The sequence below is a fragment of the Orcinus orca genome, chromosome 10, assembly GCF_937001465.1.
Source record: "Orcinus orca chromosome 10, mOrcOrc1.1, whole genome shotgun sequence".
NCBI lineage: Eukaryota > Metazoa > Chordata > Mammalia > Artiodactyla > Delphinidae > Orcinus > Orcinus orca.
Genome location: NC_064568.1, coordinates 1,786,847 through 1,806,003, shown reverse-complemented (window position 1 = coordinate 1,806,003; position 19,157 = coordinate 1,786,847). Strand labels below are relative to the sequence as shown.

At 49.7% G+C, this 19,157-nt stretch overlaps 1 protein-coding gene across 3 annotated transcripts in view; it reads right to left on the bottom strand.

The window, feature by feature from the left end:
• Positions 1-19,157, bottom strand: part of RAB7A (RAB7A, member RAS oncogene family) — a 93,729-nt gene that overhangs the window by 54,062 nt on the left and 20,510 nt on the right. The window contains exon 1 of one of the 3 annotated variants that reach the window (XM_004284340.3): positions 5,442-5,583. The exons of 1 other annotated variant lie outside the window; for it this stretch is intronic. The gene's annotated coding sequence lies outside the window, so the exon portion shown is untranslated. Of the gene's footprint in view, positions 1-5,441; positions 5,584-19,157 lie in introns of those variants that run through there. One more of the 3 variants, XM_033414050.2, reaches the window with a different exon arrangement.

Sequence of the window (19,157 nt, the reverse complement as noted above, 5' to 3'; positions counted from 1 at the left end):
CAGAAAATCTCACAGGCAACAATGACTCAAAGAAAGGGATACAAAAGGATACACAGTGTATGATTTACACAAAGTCGAGTCAGACAAAATTAAACTACAGTGTTAAAAATCAGCAGGAGGAGGGACTTCCCTGGTGGTACAGTGGGTAAGACTCCAAGTTCCCGATGCAGGGATCCAGGGGTCGATCCCTGGTTGGGGAACTAGATCCTGCATGCATACCATGACTAAGAGCCCACATGCCACAACTAAGACTGAGTGCAGCCTAAATAAATAAATGAATATTAAAAAAAAAGGTAAATGGAAAACTAGAACATTTTTTTAAAAAGCAGCAGGAGGGGATGACAATGACCTGAAGGAGGCACAAGGGGGCTTATTTCTGAGTTTATGGAAACTCTCGAAGTTGTTCATTTATCTGTATGCTTTTCATATGCCCTACTGCAAATTCACAGTTCACTAAAATGTAGAAATGACAAGTTGCAACAACTTACTGATCCATTGTCACCACGGCAAAAAAACCTCATTATGGTACTGAATGCATCAGGTTCTTCACCTGTTGCCACTAAACATTTGAAAAATACAGCTAGTCTCCGGATCCCAGCTTCCCACCACTGAGTGTTTATCTAGAGGGGTCCCACAAGTCAAAGGATCCAAAGAATATCCAGGGCCCTCCAAAGTTAATCTCTCATACCATACTTTAAAAATTGAATCTCTTTAAAGTATACATTCATAAGAATTAAATAACCAGTTAACACTCCAGTCTGCCTCAGAGTAGTGAATTGAATTTTTCTTCTTTTTACTTCTGAATTTTCCTACCTTTTTTTTTAAAAGAAATGACTTACTTAATAATCAGCAAAAGAGAAATGTCATTTTAAATAAAAAACAGTGGAAGAAAGATACGTTTTTATAAGGAGTCAAATGCTGAGTGCTTTACAGCAATCATGAATAATCAAAAAGCCAGGCTGGTGCATCAGAAAGAGCCTCAGCTGTGTTTCAGGAGACCCAGACTAGCATTAGAGTAGCCGGGCCACCTGAGCACCCAGGCTCGGCCACCCTCTTAAGCCTGCAGGGCTGCTGTGAACACCAGCTGAAATCCTATGTGAACTGTTAAGCACTAGGCAAACATTAAAAAACACTGAAAGACAAATACCGTGGAGGAAAAGTTTCTACAAAACATGCATGCAGACTTCCCTGGTGGCGCAGTGGTTAAGAATCCGCCTGCCAATGCAGGGGACACGGGTTCGAGCCCTGGTCCGGGAAGATCCCACATGCCGCGGAGTAACTAAGCCCATGCGCCACAACTACTGAAGCCTGCATGCTTAGAGCCCGTGCTCCGCAACAAGAGAAGCCACCGCAATGAGAAGCCCGTGCACTGCAACAAAGAGTAGCCCGAGCTCACCACAACTAGAGAAAGCCCGCACACAGCAATGAAGAACCAATGCAGCCTAAAATAAATAAATAATTAATTTAAAAAAAAAAAGAACGTTCTTTAACAACCATCAACTGAACAGGACAGGCTGGAGGACTTTAACGTGGCTCTTAACCTGTGGGCTGCCCAAACGACCCAGATTTATTTCTGGGTCCCCTGGCCTGTAAGTACACAGAGAACTGTCGGTAGCCTGACTGATTAGCACATGTAAGAAGGCATTATTTTTCATAAAGTCTGTGCTGTTACAATCAGGTTTTTTAAAGGTTAATTCATAGTAGCTTTGTTGTGTACTCTCAAAACAACTCAAATGGTAATAAATTTTTAAAATTAAAACTGCATACCAAGATTGGAAACCAATGATGTAACTTTTTACTTCACAATGGAAATTTTAAAGTATTCCCTAACTGAGCTGAGCTTAAGTCCAGGAAAGGCAGTAGTAAGAGCAAGCCCTCTGGCTGTGAGAGGGTGGGGAGACCAGAGAAGGCGCTTCCCTGCACCTGGGGACGGGCACGCACGCAAGGCCACTTGAGAGCCAAGCAAGGTCCCTGCCTCCCTTGATGGGCTTCCTCAAACGTGCTCTGTGCGGACAGCAAGCAGTCCTAGACAACCAGGATATGGACAACAGAATCAGTGAGACTGATCTCCGCGGCAGTGACGACATCACCAAAACAGAGAGCCCCGGGCAAGGCCTGAGATCCCCTGCATTAAGCCCTGCATCTTCAGGGAGATGAACAAGGCCAATACTGCATGTCACCACTGGAACCAACTCCCAAGCTCTCTTCCTCCCCCATGGAGACATTCTGCAAGTAGCTATTCTTAAATTGTTTCTGAAATCAAGCCTGGAGTACTAAAATTGAAACTAGTCGGAGACAGTGCTAAAAAGCCTGTTCTGATTTCCCGCACCGCATCACTTTTACTTTTGATTCACAAATCACACTAACCACAGCCGCCGTTAACAAGTTTTAAAATATAAGTGCAAACTATTTTTCTGTGTTTAATGCCATATGCGGGAAGGAAAAAGCAGAAAATACAAGGAAGGTGCGAGAGCAAATAACTGAAGAGATCAACACATCGCAGCAAACTGCAGACAGAAGCACACAGCTCTAGCAGACGGCAGTCACAGACGCAGGTGTGATCACGCAGAGGAACAAATGCCGGGAATACAACCGCCACCTTACAGGGGAGACAGGAAGCAGCAGAAAGCCAGGAGCAGCGAAGTGGGGGGAGCTAACTTCCCCAGCTCCAGCCTCCTTCAGGCATGACATCAGTGCCAGGTGAACCACCGTCTGGGCCTCATGCAGGAGGACTCCTCCAGACTTCCCCGGAACACCCGGACTCTAACTCCCAGACCAACAGCCTGGTGAGTTCTCCTTAGCCATATGTGAATTACGTAGATGGAGAGCCAGACAACTCATGACAGTAATAATGGTAAATATCTACGTCAAATCTCAGAGAGAAATAGTGCATAAAAGGGCTCTCCCACGTGTGTGGTCTGGGTTTGCTACACCTTTGCACAGAAAGACTAACGCCAAACCGAAGGGCAAGGATGTTCAGGGCAGGTCCCTTTGGAAATTTATTATAAGCTAATCAAACAACCAAAACGTTCTGCTTCGCTTGGTGGTGGGGTCAGGAACTGGATTCAAAGCCACACTGTACTATAAAGCAATGCTCTTTGTTTATGGGGTTTGGGGCAGGGGTTAGGCCTGGTTGGCACCAAGAAATATTTTTGCTCCATGAGGGTGCTAACAATTACCTGAAAAAATGTCCAAATAAAGCTGTTTTAGAGTATCTTCTATATTCCACTCCCCCTTCTGTTTGTCTACTCCTGAAATTCTACCACAAATGCAAAACTCACGTCCCCTCTTAAAGAAGGGGAACCAGAGGACTTGTGGGACGTGGGGTGGCGGAGGGTTTTATCTAGGATGATACTGGTACTGAGACTGGGAGGTGGCACATGAAACTTTCACTGTCGGCTAAAGCAGCAGCCCCAGCCTGCCAAGTGCACCTCTGCTCAGACAGCCCCCGAAGCTGACATTCGCACTGTAAGATGACAGTGACACCAACCCCCTCTTCAGTGAACAACAAAAAATGCTGGAGAGCAAAAGGTAAAACAAGTTTAGAGATGAAAATTACCCTTCAAAAAACACGACCAATTTAGAAACTGTGATATTATCTTCTACGAACTCTCTTCAAAAGCAAACCAAATCAAATGCTGTTGTTAAAATGAACAAGGCTTTCAAGTTACCCAGAACACCGTGCTGCCTGGATTACTCTGAATGCACTTGCTGAGATGAAAAATAACTCCTTTTACAAAAAAATCTCAAATTCTACCGCCAAGCCATTCCACAAGAGAATTCCTGGCCGTGATCACTCACCATCTTTAAATTCCTTGAGGATAGGAACCAGGTCTATCTCCCTGAGTCAACAGGCAATGCCTGATACATGGTAGATACTCAAAACAGCTGATGAATAGATGAAACGCTACTCATCGTTACACTCCTCTAAATGCAAACAATACTTAAGGCTACCACACTTAATACCCACTTAAGTATATCAGGCTGGGTAACAAAGTTTAAAAACAAAAGAAAAGAAATCAGACTACAACAGGGCTTGGACAGGATCTTCAGGAGAAGTACTCACAACTCACTTTCCAGTTCTTAGACTCAAATCTGAACAAACTCTCCTAAGTCTGGAGAGAGAAGCACACCAAAAGAAGACTTTATCAATCCATGGATGAGAAGTCATGCGGGTAATCAGCTGCTTCAGTCACAAGGAAGAGACAAGAGCCTGTTCTTTTGGAATCCAAAGAGAAGATACAGTATTTTCAACAGGAAAGAACCACATGGCAGGACTGCCTGCCCAACTCATTTGACAGAAGACGTAGGTAACAAAAACTTTCAAACCTCAATTGAGTACTCTGCTATGATGCTAGAGCTCCCAGTTTACTGGCACTACACTACTTGAAAACAAAAAACTGTGTTAAAACTCACAACTGCAAATGGAATATGTTATGGTTTTAAGGCATAACTAATGGCACCAGAAAAGGCTTCCAAAATGACATCACTAGAAAGAAAGGAGGCGGAGACAGACAGATACCAGGTGGCAAAAGATACTTCACAAGCTTCAGGGGCATCAGAAAGCAGTACAATCCGGAGGCCGAGCACAGTGCTCTGGAGTCTGGGCGCCTGGACTCAAATCTCCGCTCCATAACTTATTACTTCTGCGACCTTGGGCAAATGACTTAACCTCTCCGATCTTCCATTTCCCTATCTATAAGTGGGCACAGTAATAGTACTTGAGAAGTCTATTCTGAGAATTAAATACAATAATCGGTGCAGAAATATCGCCACGCTGCCTAACATGCAGTAACCGCTCCAATGTTTGCTACTGTTATTTTCAATTTTCCCAGTTTTGCGAACCATTCTTTTCGGGGAAGCCCGAACTGAACGCCCTAAGCGGGCCCCGCCGCGGTCCGAACCAAACACAGCTCTGCACCCAGCCACCGTCTCTCCCCCAGCAAGTTTGGAAACTTCTTCCACGCCTCACCGTAACGTCTTTGTGATAAAAAGCTCCCAGTCGCGGGAGCCCGAGGCGCCCGAGGGAGCCCGGGACACGTGACCCGGGTCTCCGTGGACTCGCGGCGTCGGGGACCCTCATCCGCATCGGTAGGACCGGACGGCGGGCACGCGGCTCTGCCTGGCACCGGAGCAGGGTGGGCGGCGCCCCCGCCGCTGGTCGGCCGGCCCCCGCCCTCGGCCGCCGCCCCAGTGCCGGGCCGCCCAGGCTAGGTCGCCCTGGCCGTCTCGGGCCGGACGCCCCGGGAAACAGGCGTGCGCGCCGCCAGCCGGGGTCACACCCGGCGACCTCGGACACCCCCGCGGACGCTCGGCCGGCCTGACGCCGGGCCCGAAGACACGGAGCTCCCCAAGAGGCCGGGCCGGGCCTACCCAAGACGCGGACGGCGCGCACCGGCGACCTAGGGCCGGGAGGGGGATGGGGCCGGGCCGCCACTTACCGCGGCCGCTCCGCTGGGCTCCGGGCCGGGCGCGTCGCGAGGGCTCCGCCGACGAGGAGACGAGGGGTCGACAGGAGCGAAGGAAAGTCCAAGCTCCGATTCCGGCGGGCTCCTCGGCCTGTCCAAGCTTCCAACGCCGCCGCCGCCGCCGCCTCGGGCTTTATGGCCAAGACTCCGGCTCCGCTCCCACTTCCGCCACCGCCGCCGCCCCGAGCGGAAGTACCTGTCACGAGACGCTCGACGCCAGGGCTGCGGGGGAGGAGCCCCGCCTCTACCGTGCGTCAAGTTCAGCCGCCTCGGGCCTGGGCCTGGGTCACGTGGCCCAAACATGTCTGCCCCCAGTGGCTGCGGCCATCTTTGAGGCCCGGCCGGGAGCAGGGTGGCGCCATGCTGGACCCACCCACCGATGCCTCAGCCGCTGAACTTAGCACCAAAAGAGAAGCAAAGAAATTGAACCCACTAGAGCTCTGCGAAGGACGGGGCACCCTACCCAGCTCCAGCTCCACCTGCACACATTAGAATCTACTCAGAACTTTGGCTCCATCTTCAAAAACATGCTCCTCTCATAGCCTTTTCTTACTGGTTCATGCAAACTTCATTCTTTTGGTTGCTGGGTACAAAAACTTTGGAATCATTCTTGATCCCCGTAGTGGGTTGAATAGTGACCCCCCCCTACACATCCTGGAACCCGTGGGTGTGACCTGATTTGGAAAAAGGGTATTTGAAGGTGTAATTAAGGATCTGGAGAGAGACCATCCTGGATTACCATGGGGGGGCCCTAAATCCAATGACAAGTGTCCTTATAAGAGACACAGAGAAGAGAAGGCCACGTGGAGATGGGGTCAGCGGCTGGAGTGAGTAGCCACAACCCAAAGAATGCCAGCAGCAAGAGCGGGGAGAAACGGTGTTGAGTTTAGACTTTTGTATTTGAGAGAACGTATTTCTGTTTTTTTTGGTTTTTGCGTTTTTTTGCGGTACGCGGGCTTCTCACTGTTGTGGCCTCTCCCGTTGCGGAGCACAGGCTCCGGACGCGCAGGCTCGGCGGCCATGGCTCACGGGCCCAGCCGCTCCGCGGCATGTGGGATCTTCCCGGACCGGGGCACGAATCCGCGTCCCCTGCATCGGCAGGAGGACTCCCAACCACTGCACCACCAGGGAAGCCCATTTCTGTTGTTTTAACTACCAAACTTGTGATGATTTGTGACAGCAGTTCTAGGAAACTAACTCAACTCCCCTTCTCTCGGACCCCTCATCCACAAGCTTCAAAAGATATCCGGAATGTGACTCCCCCTTTTCTGAACCGCCATCATTTCTCACCTGGATTATGGCAACAACCTTGGTTTCCTGCTCCCACCTCATTCCCTATCCAGTCTTAACACAGTAGCCAGAGTAATTCTATAAAAATGTCAAACCATGTCATTCTCCTGCTCAAACTATTCCCATAGGTCAGAATAAAAACTAAAGGCTTTACAAACAAAAGGTCCTATCCTGGGAATTCTCTGGCAGTCCAGTGGTTAGGACTCTGCGCTTTCATTGCCAAGGGCCCATGTTGGATCCCTGGTTGGGGAATTAACATCCTGCAAGCCGCCAAAAAAAAAAAAAAAAAAAAAGTCCTGACCCCTTAGATACTTCTCGGACCTCATCTCCTTCTAACATCCCCTCTGATCAGTCTGCTCAGACTACACTAGTTTAAGAAAAGAGAAGGCACACGTGTAACTAAAGCCTTTGCAGTTGTATTTCTTTCGATCCGGACAGTTCTTCCCTCAGATATCTGTATGGCCACTCCCTCACTTTCTTCATGTTTTGACTTAAATGTTATCTTCTCAGTGAGAATGGCCTTCCCTAAATAAAACTGAAGTTCCTCTTCCTATCACACTAGACATAAAACATCCACTTGCTATCTCGCTTCCTGCTTTCTTGTTTCTTCATATTGCTTTCTTGTTTGCTTACTGTCCCTCTCCCCCACTAGAATGGCAGTTCCGTAAGGGTAGGGATTTTGTCTGTTTCATTCATTGCCATATCCTTGATTAGAACAGTGCTGGGGCACAGTAGATGCTCAGTGAGTACCATTTATAGAGTATTCAGGGCAATGCAAGTTGGAAATGGACTCCGAAGCCAAGAATTATGGTAATTCCACCCCACTCTGCAGCCATTCAAAATGCTAGGCTTAAAGAAACAACTAGAGAACACAGAAAAAGGCAGAGCACAAAAATAAAGAGACCTGTGAACCCCCAGCTTTCTAAGAAGCAGACCAAGATGGCTATTCAAATGCAAACATGGCTATTTCTCATGAAAAAGAAAGGACTACTCCGAAGAAACCCATCAGCCAAGAAGGTGGAGTCGGGAGCTGCAGAGAATTATTCCCAAGGAGCAGGATTGGACCCTTATCAGAAAACTGACAACATGTGCCTAACTGGATTTCAAAATTGCTGTGACCCAGTCGTAGCTATGTCACTCCTGTTTTTCCCCTTTTGAAAAGAAGGGTCTGCTCCGGTTGTCATATGCTTGTCAACTCTGTTTGTTGGCTCTGTGCTGTGGAGAGTAGAAAACATGCCCGTAGCTCACAGGTCTTCAGATCAAGAGAAACATATTCAAGAAACTGTTCTTGAGGAATCACAGGAACTTCATCTTCTGAGGAGCCTCATTTGCACCAGGACCTGATTTACACAAGATCCACTATGAGCCAATGATGTACTGGGATGAGATTTTTAGGGCCTCTGGGAGGAGGTGAGCATATCTGGCACACAGGAGAACTAGACAAAATCTGTATCCTGAAGGTAGACCACGGTAGATTTAAAAAAGTGGTAAATTCTTTGTTCCTCCTTCCTTTGAGTTGTGGAATCTACTTCCCTTCCTTTTGCATTTGGGTTGGCCTTACTTTTTTTTCCCTAATAAATTTATTTTTGGCTGCGTTGGCTCTTCGTTGCTTTGCGCAGGCTTTCTCTAGTTGTGGTGAGCGGGAGCTACTCTTCGTTGCGGTGTGCAGGCTTCTCATTGCGGTGGCTTCTCTTGTTGCGGAGCACGGGCTCTAGAGCGCAGGCTCAGTAGTTGTGGCTCACGGGCTTACTTGCTCCACAGCATGTGGGATCTTCCCGGACCAGGGCTCGAACCCATATCCCCTGCATTGGCAGGTGGATTCTTAACCACTGCGCCACCAGGGAAGTCCCTATATTATCTTTAAGTTTTAACTATGGGACTGTATTAACTACCAAATATTTAAATTAGGGACTTCCCGCACCTGAAGATCCTGCACACGGCAACGAAGATGCCACGTGCTGCAACTAAGACCCGGTGCAGCCAAATAAATAAATAAATTTTTTCTAATTAAAAAATATTTAGATTAAAAAAAGAAATCCACAGAGTGATAATGGGATGCAGGCGATAAGATGGGCTTCTCGGACAGTGAGGGAAGTTGGAGGAGAGGTGATATTCGACACAGGTGGTGAGAAAGGCTCCCTAAGGAGGTGACATTTGAGCAGAGAGACCTGTTGACAAGATGGAGTGACCCTGCTGAGATTACCTGAGCAGAAGGTGTTACGGGACAAGGGAACAGCAGAGGCAATAGCTTTGTGCAGAGACAAGGTGTCCTGTTCAAGTGTGGTTGGGCAGAATGAGGAAGGGAGAGAGGGAAGAGAGGGGGTGGGGAGACGGGCAGAGCTGGCTCACGCAGAATCTCATGGGTGGTGGGAAGGCCTTTGACATGTGTGTTGCGTGTGAGGAGAAGTCCGGGGAGGGTCTGAAGCAGAGAGTGTGCGTGTCTATGTGTGAGGTGTGTCTCCCTTCACAGGCTGCTTCACTGCGGCCCTTCCCCTGTTCCCACGGCAACCCATGGCCCGTCCAGGCCCGCCGCAGCCCCAGGATACTGCTTGCTTGATGTCTGCTGATTCATTCCCTCCTCGTCCAGCCTGGGGACCAGCACCTGCCCTGGCCTGCCTCAATGGCCCAGCACCCGCTGGGTACATGTCTGACCAATTCAACGCAGGGTCAAATGTTGAATTTTTCTATGTGGTGCAGCTTTGCATGATTGATAAAGTTCTCTGAGATTTTCTATTCAAACACAGATGGTTTGGCTCAGGGGTTCCACCCCTGGCAGTTTTCACTAGCCCAGGAGTTAGGCTGGGTGGTCCTCCACCCTGAGCCCAGCACTCAGCCGGAGCCCTGTGCCTTTGAGGTACTCTCCTGAGCTCCCTGGGCCCCAGTGTCCTCGTTCTGAAATGGTGTTGATGAGCCCGCCTCTCTGGGTCACTGGGGACTCACACGTGAATGTGACTTCCAAGGTGCTCCATCACATGTGGGGGAGACCAGAGTTACATGTCGGTTTCTGGGTGGTGGCTTCAGGCACTTTTCTTTAAGATGTGATCACTCATCCATTCATTCAAAAGTAATTAGGGACTGCCACAACTACTGAGCCTGTGCTCTAGAGCCCGAGAGCCACAACTACTGAAGCCCGCGTGCCTAGAGCCCGTGCTCCGCAACAAGAGAAGCCACCGCAATGAGAAGCCCGTGCACCACAATGAAGAGTAGCCCGCGCTCCCTGCAACTAGAGAAAGCCCATGCGCAGCAACGAAGACCCAACACAGCCAAAAATAAATATATTTTTTTAAAAAAATGTAATTAGGGACTTCCCTGGAGGTCCAGTGATTAGGACTCTGCACTTCCACTGCAGAGGGTGTGGGTTCGATCCCTGGTCACGGTACTAAGATCCCACATGCCGCACAGCACAGCTTCCAGGTTGACCACAGGGACACAGAGATGAACCAGCCCAAGTCCCTGAGCTCCAGGAGGTGCCAGTGGGCTGTGTGTGTGTGTGTGGAACGCCCACAAAAAGACAACCACACATCACCCTAGACCCTGCTCCTCCGACAACTAGCCACAGGCTGCTTTCCAGAGCCTTCCTGCCCACAAGGCTGCACTGCAGCCCTCTGCCCACAGTGACCCTTTCACGGACGGGCACTCGAGCAGCTCCAGAGCATCACAGTCTTTTTTGGGGGGTGGAGGGAGCAGACCGGTTGGGAGAAAGAAGACTTTTTTCCCAGGAGAAAGAGTCAGCCATGCCTAGACTTGCTGGGGGCTTCCTGTCACCTGGAGAGCAGAGCCCGCGTGCGGCAGAGCTAAAGTGGGGCGGCAGGGACGCGTCAGAGGGACACAACCAGTGACACTTCATCCAGAGATGCCCGAGTCCTCCCTGCCCCCCAGCCTCTGCCACGTGCTTACTGGGGAGCCCCAGCCGCTCTGGGGCTGGTCTCCATGGAGCCGAGCAGCTGCAGGGCCCAGGTCCTACCTGCCTGGAAGCTCAGAGGCCTCGGCTCCCCTAGTAACCGCAGCCCAGAAACGTAGGTCGTGGACATCCCCACCGGGAAACTGGCCAACAGGACGGACGCCGGAAGTGAGGAGCTGAGAGGAGAGTCTGCTTTCACCTTCCCACCTTCCCCAGTGGCTGTTCCTAACGGCCTTCCTGGGGATGGCGTGTGCGAATAAGTTTCTCAGAATTAGCAAATAAAAATACTGGTACTAAAACATCGTTCGTGTTCATCGGAATTCCCACGTGGCGGCGTCCTGTGTCAACCTGGCGGCGGTCCTTGCTGAGCACGCCAGCATAACACTCACCTCGCACTTCCCTCCCGCTCCCCGCCTGGTTTGCCAGGTCCTGAACCCGGCATAAAGCAGCAGCACGTGAAGCCGGGCCTCAGGCTCTGTTTTCCGGGGAGCTGAGGTAAGACGAGGCAGTTCAAGTAGATGTTTGTCACTTGCATCCAAAAGAGCCCTGGTGACAACTCAGCCTCAGTTTCCTCTTCTGTGGCACGAGGATGACAACTTCCGCCCCACTCACAGCCCAGGATGGACGAGCACGTCAACGACCTTAGGAGGGGCGAGGGGGCCAGGCCAGAGGCAAGGGGTCAGTGCAGCCACTGCTGGAGAGCTGCCCCACTACCCCAAGTCAACGGGCTGGGAGGCAGGCGCTGCGCCCTCAGCTGCTGTGGCCCTCCCACGTTCTCTCCCATGGGCCGCGTCTCTGCGGGTGCCCCTTCTCGGGGTCACTGCGCCTGACTCTTTCAGACTCTGTGCTTCAGATTAACAAGCACTGTGGGGACAGGGGGCGCCCGCCTCCACCCGTCGTTCTTCCTATGCTGTGCACTGAAGCCCTCCTGCGGCTCCATCCTGACAAGCTGTGGGTGTCTCGTCCTGCCTTCACCTGACCAACACGGGCCCCCCGTGTGCACCTTCCATCCCCCCGGAACGGCCTTCAAGACCCTACATCATTTGGCCTTTGTATCTTTCATCTATTTATTCATTCAACAAACGTAGCTTGAGCACTTACTGCGTGGCGGGCACTGGAGAGACAGCAGAGAACAAAACAGACAAAAATCCCTGCCTTCATGTAACCTATATTCTAGTGGCAGACACACAATTTCACCATGTAAATAAGCGAAATATATAGTATATTAGGCACTTCCCTGGTGGTCCAGTGGCTAAGACTCTGTGCTCCCAATGCAGGGGGCCCAAGTTCGATCCCTGGTCAGGGAACTAGATCCCACATGCATGGCACAACTAAGAGTTCGCATGCCACAACTAAGGAGCCCGCTGGCCGCAACTAAGAACCAGCTCAACCAAATAAAGAAATAAAATATTATGGTATATTACATGGTGATAAGTGTGGGGAACAGAAACAAAGCAGGGCAGTGGGTGGCGAGTGACCCCGGCCCCCGGCCTCCCTGTCTCCTGGGATCAGGCCACTCCTGCCGCACCAGCTTCTTCCGGCTCCCAGATACACTGAGCTTACCCCTGCCACTGCCCATCCAGCTCCCCTGGCCCAGACAGTCCCCCTGCCCCCGTTTCCAACATCTTCTCCGGGTTGGGTCCTTCTTACCACTGAACTCAAATGACACTACAGGGAGGCCCTCACGGGTCAATATAACCTTGTTACGTTGTTACATTGTCTCCAAAGCACCTCAGTGAGCAAGGATCCCCTGTAATTATTCGTTTCCTTGTTTTATGGGGAAATTCTCCCTCCTCCTAGAATTCCCCCTTCCTGAGAGCAGGGACCTTGTCTACCTGGTTTGATGCTGTGATTTCAACGCCTGGAACAGTGCCTGGGACATGACAGATACTCAGCGAATATTCACTGAACGACTGACAAATTCATTGCTCTCCCATCCCCCTACTCCTCTCCTTTCACATAAAGAATTCCCCCCTTTCCTTTAAGGCTAGTTCATCAAGAATATATTAGTAGGGACTTCCCTGGTGGTGCAGTGGTTAAGAATCCGCCTGCCAACGCAGGGGACACGGGTTTGAGCCCCGGTCTGGGAAGATCCCACATGCCGTGGAGCAACTAAGCCCATGCACCACAACTACTGAGCCTGCGCTCTAGAGCCCACGAGCCACAACTGCTGAGCCTGCGTGTCACAACTACTGAAGTCCGCGCGCCTAGAGCCCGTGCTCCGCAACAAGAGAAGCCACTGCAATGAGAAGCCCTCGTACTGCAACAAAGAGTAGCCCTGGCTCTCTGCAACTAGAGAAAGCCCGCACGCAGCAATGAAGACCCAACGCAGCCAAAGATAAATAAATAAATAAGATTTTTTAAAAAAAGAATATATTGGTAAACACACCGTCACGGTACTGTGTTACAGAAGGCAACCCTACCTGCTATAACAAATAGGCCTCCAAATGAGTCAGATCTCAAACAAAACAGAAGCAGGTGGCTTTCCTCCACACACTGATGTGGGGACCGGGCTCGTTCTTCCCTGTGGCCACACCATTCCCAAGGGGCTTGCCATCGTCTAGATACAGCTGGTAGCAGGGGTAGAACTTCGTGGAGATGGTACATCTTCTTCTTGATGCCTGGGTGTGCAAGGGACACATGCCACCTCTGCTCGTGTTACTTTGGTAAGAGCTAGTCATGCTGCACACCTGGATGCATGAGGACCTACGAAACAGGGGCGCAGGTGAGGCAACAGCTGTGCACTCCAGAAGACGGAGAGCAAACCTCGCTGGGGAGCTGTCTGCCTCTGCCACTGATACAGCGTGGTGATCGCTGGGTACAGGAAGTGAAGGAGCGAGGGCGGCCCAGGAGAAACACCTGAGGTAGCCTGGGAGACAGAGTAGTCAAGGAGGGCTTCCCAGAGCCGGAGGTGCTGCGGTGACTCATGAAGGATGATTAAGAACCTGCTGGGCCAAGAGGAAGGCGACTGCTTGGGAGGGACAGCTGGGTGCGAACGTTTAGAGAAAAGAGAGCACATGACATAACTCATTCCAGAAATTGCTGACGGCTTAGTGTTCCTGGAGAACAGAGTTCAAGGGAAGGAAGCAGGAGCAGTAAGGAAACTCACGCACAAAGACTGGGTCGTGGTGGGTCGTGAATGCCTTTGATCCAGATGTCAACAGGGCCTTTTCCTGTTTTCCTCGTATTGACAGCCAAGATCCAAAATTGAGGGCAAAGAGCATGGAGGATCTGACACTTCGGATGACTAGGACATCGGCTGAGACGGGGGCGCACAGGCACAGAGAAGCGGCAGGACTGGCCCCGCCACGACGGCTCCCCTCCTCCCCTACCCACACAAGCAGCAGCAGCAGAATCGTGGGCAGAGGGGACAGAGGGAATTCTTGCAGTCACAGGGCTGCTGAGCCCAGAGTACTGGGCTCCCCTCCCCCGCCGTTGCCAAGGTGAGGTGTAAAGCTGGGGTGGGGGAAGCAGGACGGACTGGCATCTCATTCCCCAAGGGAACCTCTGCGTCGTGGGCAGCAGGTGTGTGGATCCTGTCCTCTGCCTTCCCGGCAGGGACAGGAGTGGGGCTCAAAGAGGAGGCTGCAGGGCGGCTGCCTGCAAACCTGCGTGGGTAAAGCCACTAGGCAGGCCTTTCCGAGTCAAGGGGTTGGTCCGAAGGGCAGCAGGCTTGAGCCTCTGTATCAGCAATCTACTACGACAAAATTAAACACTCCCGAACCTGAGGGCCATAAACTTGGGGTCATTTCTTATCTCATGATCCCTGTGGGCCAGGAGGTCAGACTGAAGGTCACGTGCATGACTTATCTCTACTCCGTGCTGTCTGGGGCCTCAGCTGAGAGCCGTGAAGGATGATCTGAAGGCCTGCCTGGGGCTCGCTCACACGCTGGCCGACCGGTGCTGACCAATAAGCTTATTTCCATAGGGCTGTTTGTGTCCACACAACACGGCAGCTGGCTTCCCCCTGAGAAAACGATCTGAAGAACTGAGGTAGACGCTGGAACGTCGGATAGGACCGAGCCTCTGAAGTCCTGTGTCATCACCTCCACAGAACTCAGCTGGTCACACAGGTCAGCTCCCATTCGGTGGGAGAGGGGACCACGGAAGGACGTGAACCCCGGCGGGAAGAATCACGGGGGCCAACGTGGAGGCCGGAGACCACAGCTCCCTCACTGGCTCCGCAGCCAGGAGGGCTGGCCAGGGACGGGGCACCTGAAGAGGATGAGCCAGAGGGGCAGGAAGAGTTCAAACCTGAGTCAGCCCTCCCTCATCACGGACCTGAGCTGTGGGACGGCCCCAAAGGGCTCTGCGGAAAACTCACACACGGCCTGTGCGGGATGCAGGCCCAACAGAGATGGCAGTGCTCACAGAGCAGCTGGGACCTGAAAGATCTGTTCACAAGATGGCCCATTCCCCACTGCTCTCCAGTGTCACCTTTGCCATAAATCGGATGACTGGGTATTTACGGGTCTATTTCTAGACTGTCCTGTTCCATGATCTGTTTACCCATCTTTATGCCAGTACCACACTAATCACTATACTTACATTATAGATCCTGATATCTGGCAGTGAGAGCCCTCCAACTTCCTTCCTCCTCTCCTGGATGGCCTTGGCTATTGTTGGCCTTTTGCATTTCCATGTAAACTTTAGAATCAACTTGTCAATTTCCACCCCAAAAAATTCTGCTAGAATATAGACTGGAATTGCATGGCATTTATACTCCACTTGGGGAGAATTTTACTGAGTTATACACTTACTTATTATTTGAATGCTTTTTCCTATGTATGTTACACTTCAAAATTTTTAATGTCATTAAGAAATCTGCTACCCAGAGCATATTTCATACTTATATTACAAGACACTGAGATTCTTCAACCAATTAACACTAATTTTTTTTTTAATTTTACATTTTTTTCCCAGGGGGTCTGTGTTCCCTCAAATTCCATTGTTTGCAAACCATCTTCCCATGCCATCAACACTGCTATTTATGGAAAGGGAGTTGACTTAGAAATTTTTTTAACTTTTTTAAGAAAAACTTTATATCACCATCATAAGGGGATAACGAGTCTCTCTTGATATATATAGAAGATAACTGGCAGAAGAAGCATAATGAAAATAAGCATTATTGAATTATAACTAGATATTGTCTGCTGAAGGAAGCCTGCTCTTTCTTGGTTCAAAATGTGTATTTGCAAGTGTCAGAGAAATGCAACATACGGACTGCTATCATACTTAGAATTTCTTCTTGAGGTATTCAGAAAGATTGGAAAATAACCGGAAAAGGAATAATTTTGTCACTTTTCTCTTTTGGAGCTAATTGTGGATCCACATGTAGGTGTAAGAAATAATGCAGAGAGATGGCTTGAACACTTTACTGAATGTCCCCCAACGGTGACATTTTTGCAAAGCTATAGCTCTTCAGCAGAGGACACGGACATTGGTCGTACTCAGAGCTCCTCAGTCTTGTACTCCTTTCTGCACGTGTGTGTGTGTGCGCACGCGCCCATGCGCGTGCATGCTATGTGCTACGTAACTGAATCCCCTGTGTAGATCTGTGTATCCACCACCAGACTGTTTTTTAATTTCGTCCTCACTCAGGAACCTGGGCCGATGGCGCCAGCCTCCACCACTGCAGACCAGCCGCTGCTGTTTGTTCCAGGGAGCAAATGTGGAAACTCCTGCTCTGCCTCTTCAAGGCCCCTGCCCACGTGTAAAACATGATGCCTCCATTCATGCTTCCTTAGACAAAGCCTGTCACCTGGTCACAACAACTTCCATGAGGCAGGGAAGCATGATCTTACTATGACCCTGAAAGGAGGATAATCTGAGTATTAATGAACAGCATTGAATATCTGGACAGTAGTTGAATATTAATGACCACTATCACACCGTTTAGACATTCCTCTCCCACTGACTGCACTAGTGAGCAACTTAAAAGGCCAGGACCGCATTCCATTCTTGGAAGAAACAAGGCAAACAGAACACAAACTGTTACGTCAAGCTTTCAAAATAAACTAATACAGGTATTCCCCACTTTTTGGAAGTTCGCTTTATGCCACTTCGCTTTTACGAAAGACCTACGTTACTACCTGTTTTCACTAACCAGAAGATCTCTAAAGAGGATTCTCACTTTTACGATCAAAGGCGAAAAGCAGAAGTAGTGTTCATCGTGTGTTCTGCCGCAAGCTGTCACACAGGCAGCGCACGCGCTCAGCAGCAGGAGCGGCCCCGCCAAGCCCCTTCCCCCAGGAGCCACACTCAGCAGCTCAGCGTCAAGCCACCACAAGCTTTAAACTGTGTCTGCAAGCATCTTATCCAGATTTATTCTGTGCATCTGTGAGCAAGATGTGTCCTAAGGTAACTGCTGCTTCGCTTTACGCCATTTGGCTCATGAAAGGTTTCTTAGGAACGCTTTACTTTCGGATAGTGGGGGAAGGCTGTTATTAATAATGCTGAGAGAGTAGCCTCATTTCCCTTCTCCGTGCTCTCTGGAGGTATCTCAAGTGTGGGACAGTTATCTGGATCATCTCTCTCTCTGCCCTTTCATTAAACCAGGCACCAGGATCCACCCATCTGGTGTCCTATTCCTCTCCTGGGTTCACCCTTTGTTCCATTCCAACGCCTGACCTTGCATCCCATACAGCACGCACCACGATTCCACCCTCCTACTGGGGCCTGGCCTCCACTCTGCCTCAGGGATCTTTCTTTACTTTCAATGTTTCCGCTGAATGGAACTCAATAATTAAACATCGTGATAACAATTAATTTGATACTCAAAACAGAGACTCCAAAGAACTAACTGTTTTGAGTTTTCCTTCCCAGGCTTTGTCCAGATGCAGATGGAATTTTTATGCAATAATATCAGTATACAGACTTTTTTTTTTTTTTTTGGCTGCACCGCGTGGCTTCTGAGATTTTAGTTCCCCGACCAGGGATGGAACCCAGGCCGTTGGCAATGAGAGCACGGAGTTCTAACCACTGGACCGCCAGGAAATGCCCTATGGACCATTTTTATACTGCCTATTCTACCTAATGTTATACCAAAGGCACTTATGTCACCAAATGGTTCCTAAGCATCCTGAAATCAGCTATCACTTTCACTTTCTCTGATTATGTAAACAACATATGTTCATTAATGAACATTTTAGAAAAATCAGGCGTCTGTGAATAGGAAATGAGGCACCAACAATCATCCCACCTAGAGACAACTGGTAAAACAATATGTGGTATACGTCATTTGTGTCTTTTGTCTATGTTTGATATAACACACTGCAGTAGTTACCTTCAGAAAATATCCAAACCACCTTAAAACTTAGCAGCTGAAAACGACAAGCCTTTATTCTCTCATGGTTTCGAGGGTCGGGAATCCAGGGGTAACGTGGCTGCAGTTGACGTGCTGGCTGAAGTCACCTCGAGGCTTGACGGGGGAAGGACCCACCTGGATGCTGACTCTCGCGGCTGTTGGCAGGCGTAGGTCTGCAATGGCTTGTCTGAGACAGCAGGTCCTCCCCACCCGGGAGCTCCACAGAGCTGCTCGGGGCCTGGAGCCACTTCCCCAGAGCGAGGGATGCGTGTGAGAGGAAGGGTGATGGACAGGCTCCATCTTTTTAGAACTTAGTATCAAAAGCGACATTCCACCACTTCTGCTGTGTTGTTTGCTACGAGTCCCTAAATCTGGTCCGCACCAAAGACCAAGGGAGACACAAGGGGATGAAAATCACTGGGGGTCATTTTAGAGGCTGCCTTCCTACCACTTAGATGAAACATTATTTTGTAACCTACTTGTTGTTTATTTGAGATATAGTTCATATTCCACAGAACTTACCATTCACCAATTTTAAAGTGTACAACTCAGTGATTTTTAGTATATCCACAGGGTTGTAGAAATAGCACCACTTACTCCAGGGCATTTTCACCCAGTAAAGAAACTCCATGCCATTCGTAGCCACTCCCCATTCCCTCTTTCCCAGCCCCGGAGGCCAGTGACCTACTGTCTGTCTCTATGGGTTTGCCTATTCTGAACACTGCACATAAATGCATATATGCAGTATTTGGATATTACATATATGGATACATATGAGTTGCATATATATGCGGCCTTGTGTTTTGGCTTCTGAGCACTAACGTTTTCAAGGTTCTTCCGTGTTGTAGTGTGTCGTCAGTGCTCATTCCTCTCTATGGCCAAGAAAGATTCCACTGTATGGAGAGACACATTTTGTTTATCCATTCATCAGCTGATGGACATTTGTTCTCTTTTTTGGCTACTAGGAATCATGCTGCTATTAATACTCACGTACACATTTTTGTGAACCTATGTTTTCAACTCTCTTGCGTATAAACCTGGCTGGTCATACGGTAACTCTACGTATCACTTTTTGAGGAACTGCCAAAGTACTTTCCAATCATTTTACATTCCCATCGGCAGTGGGTGAGAGTTCTGATTTCCTGATATCCTGGACGACGCTTGTCATTGCCCATTTTTCTCTTCCTGTACT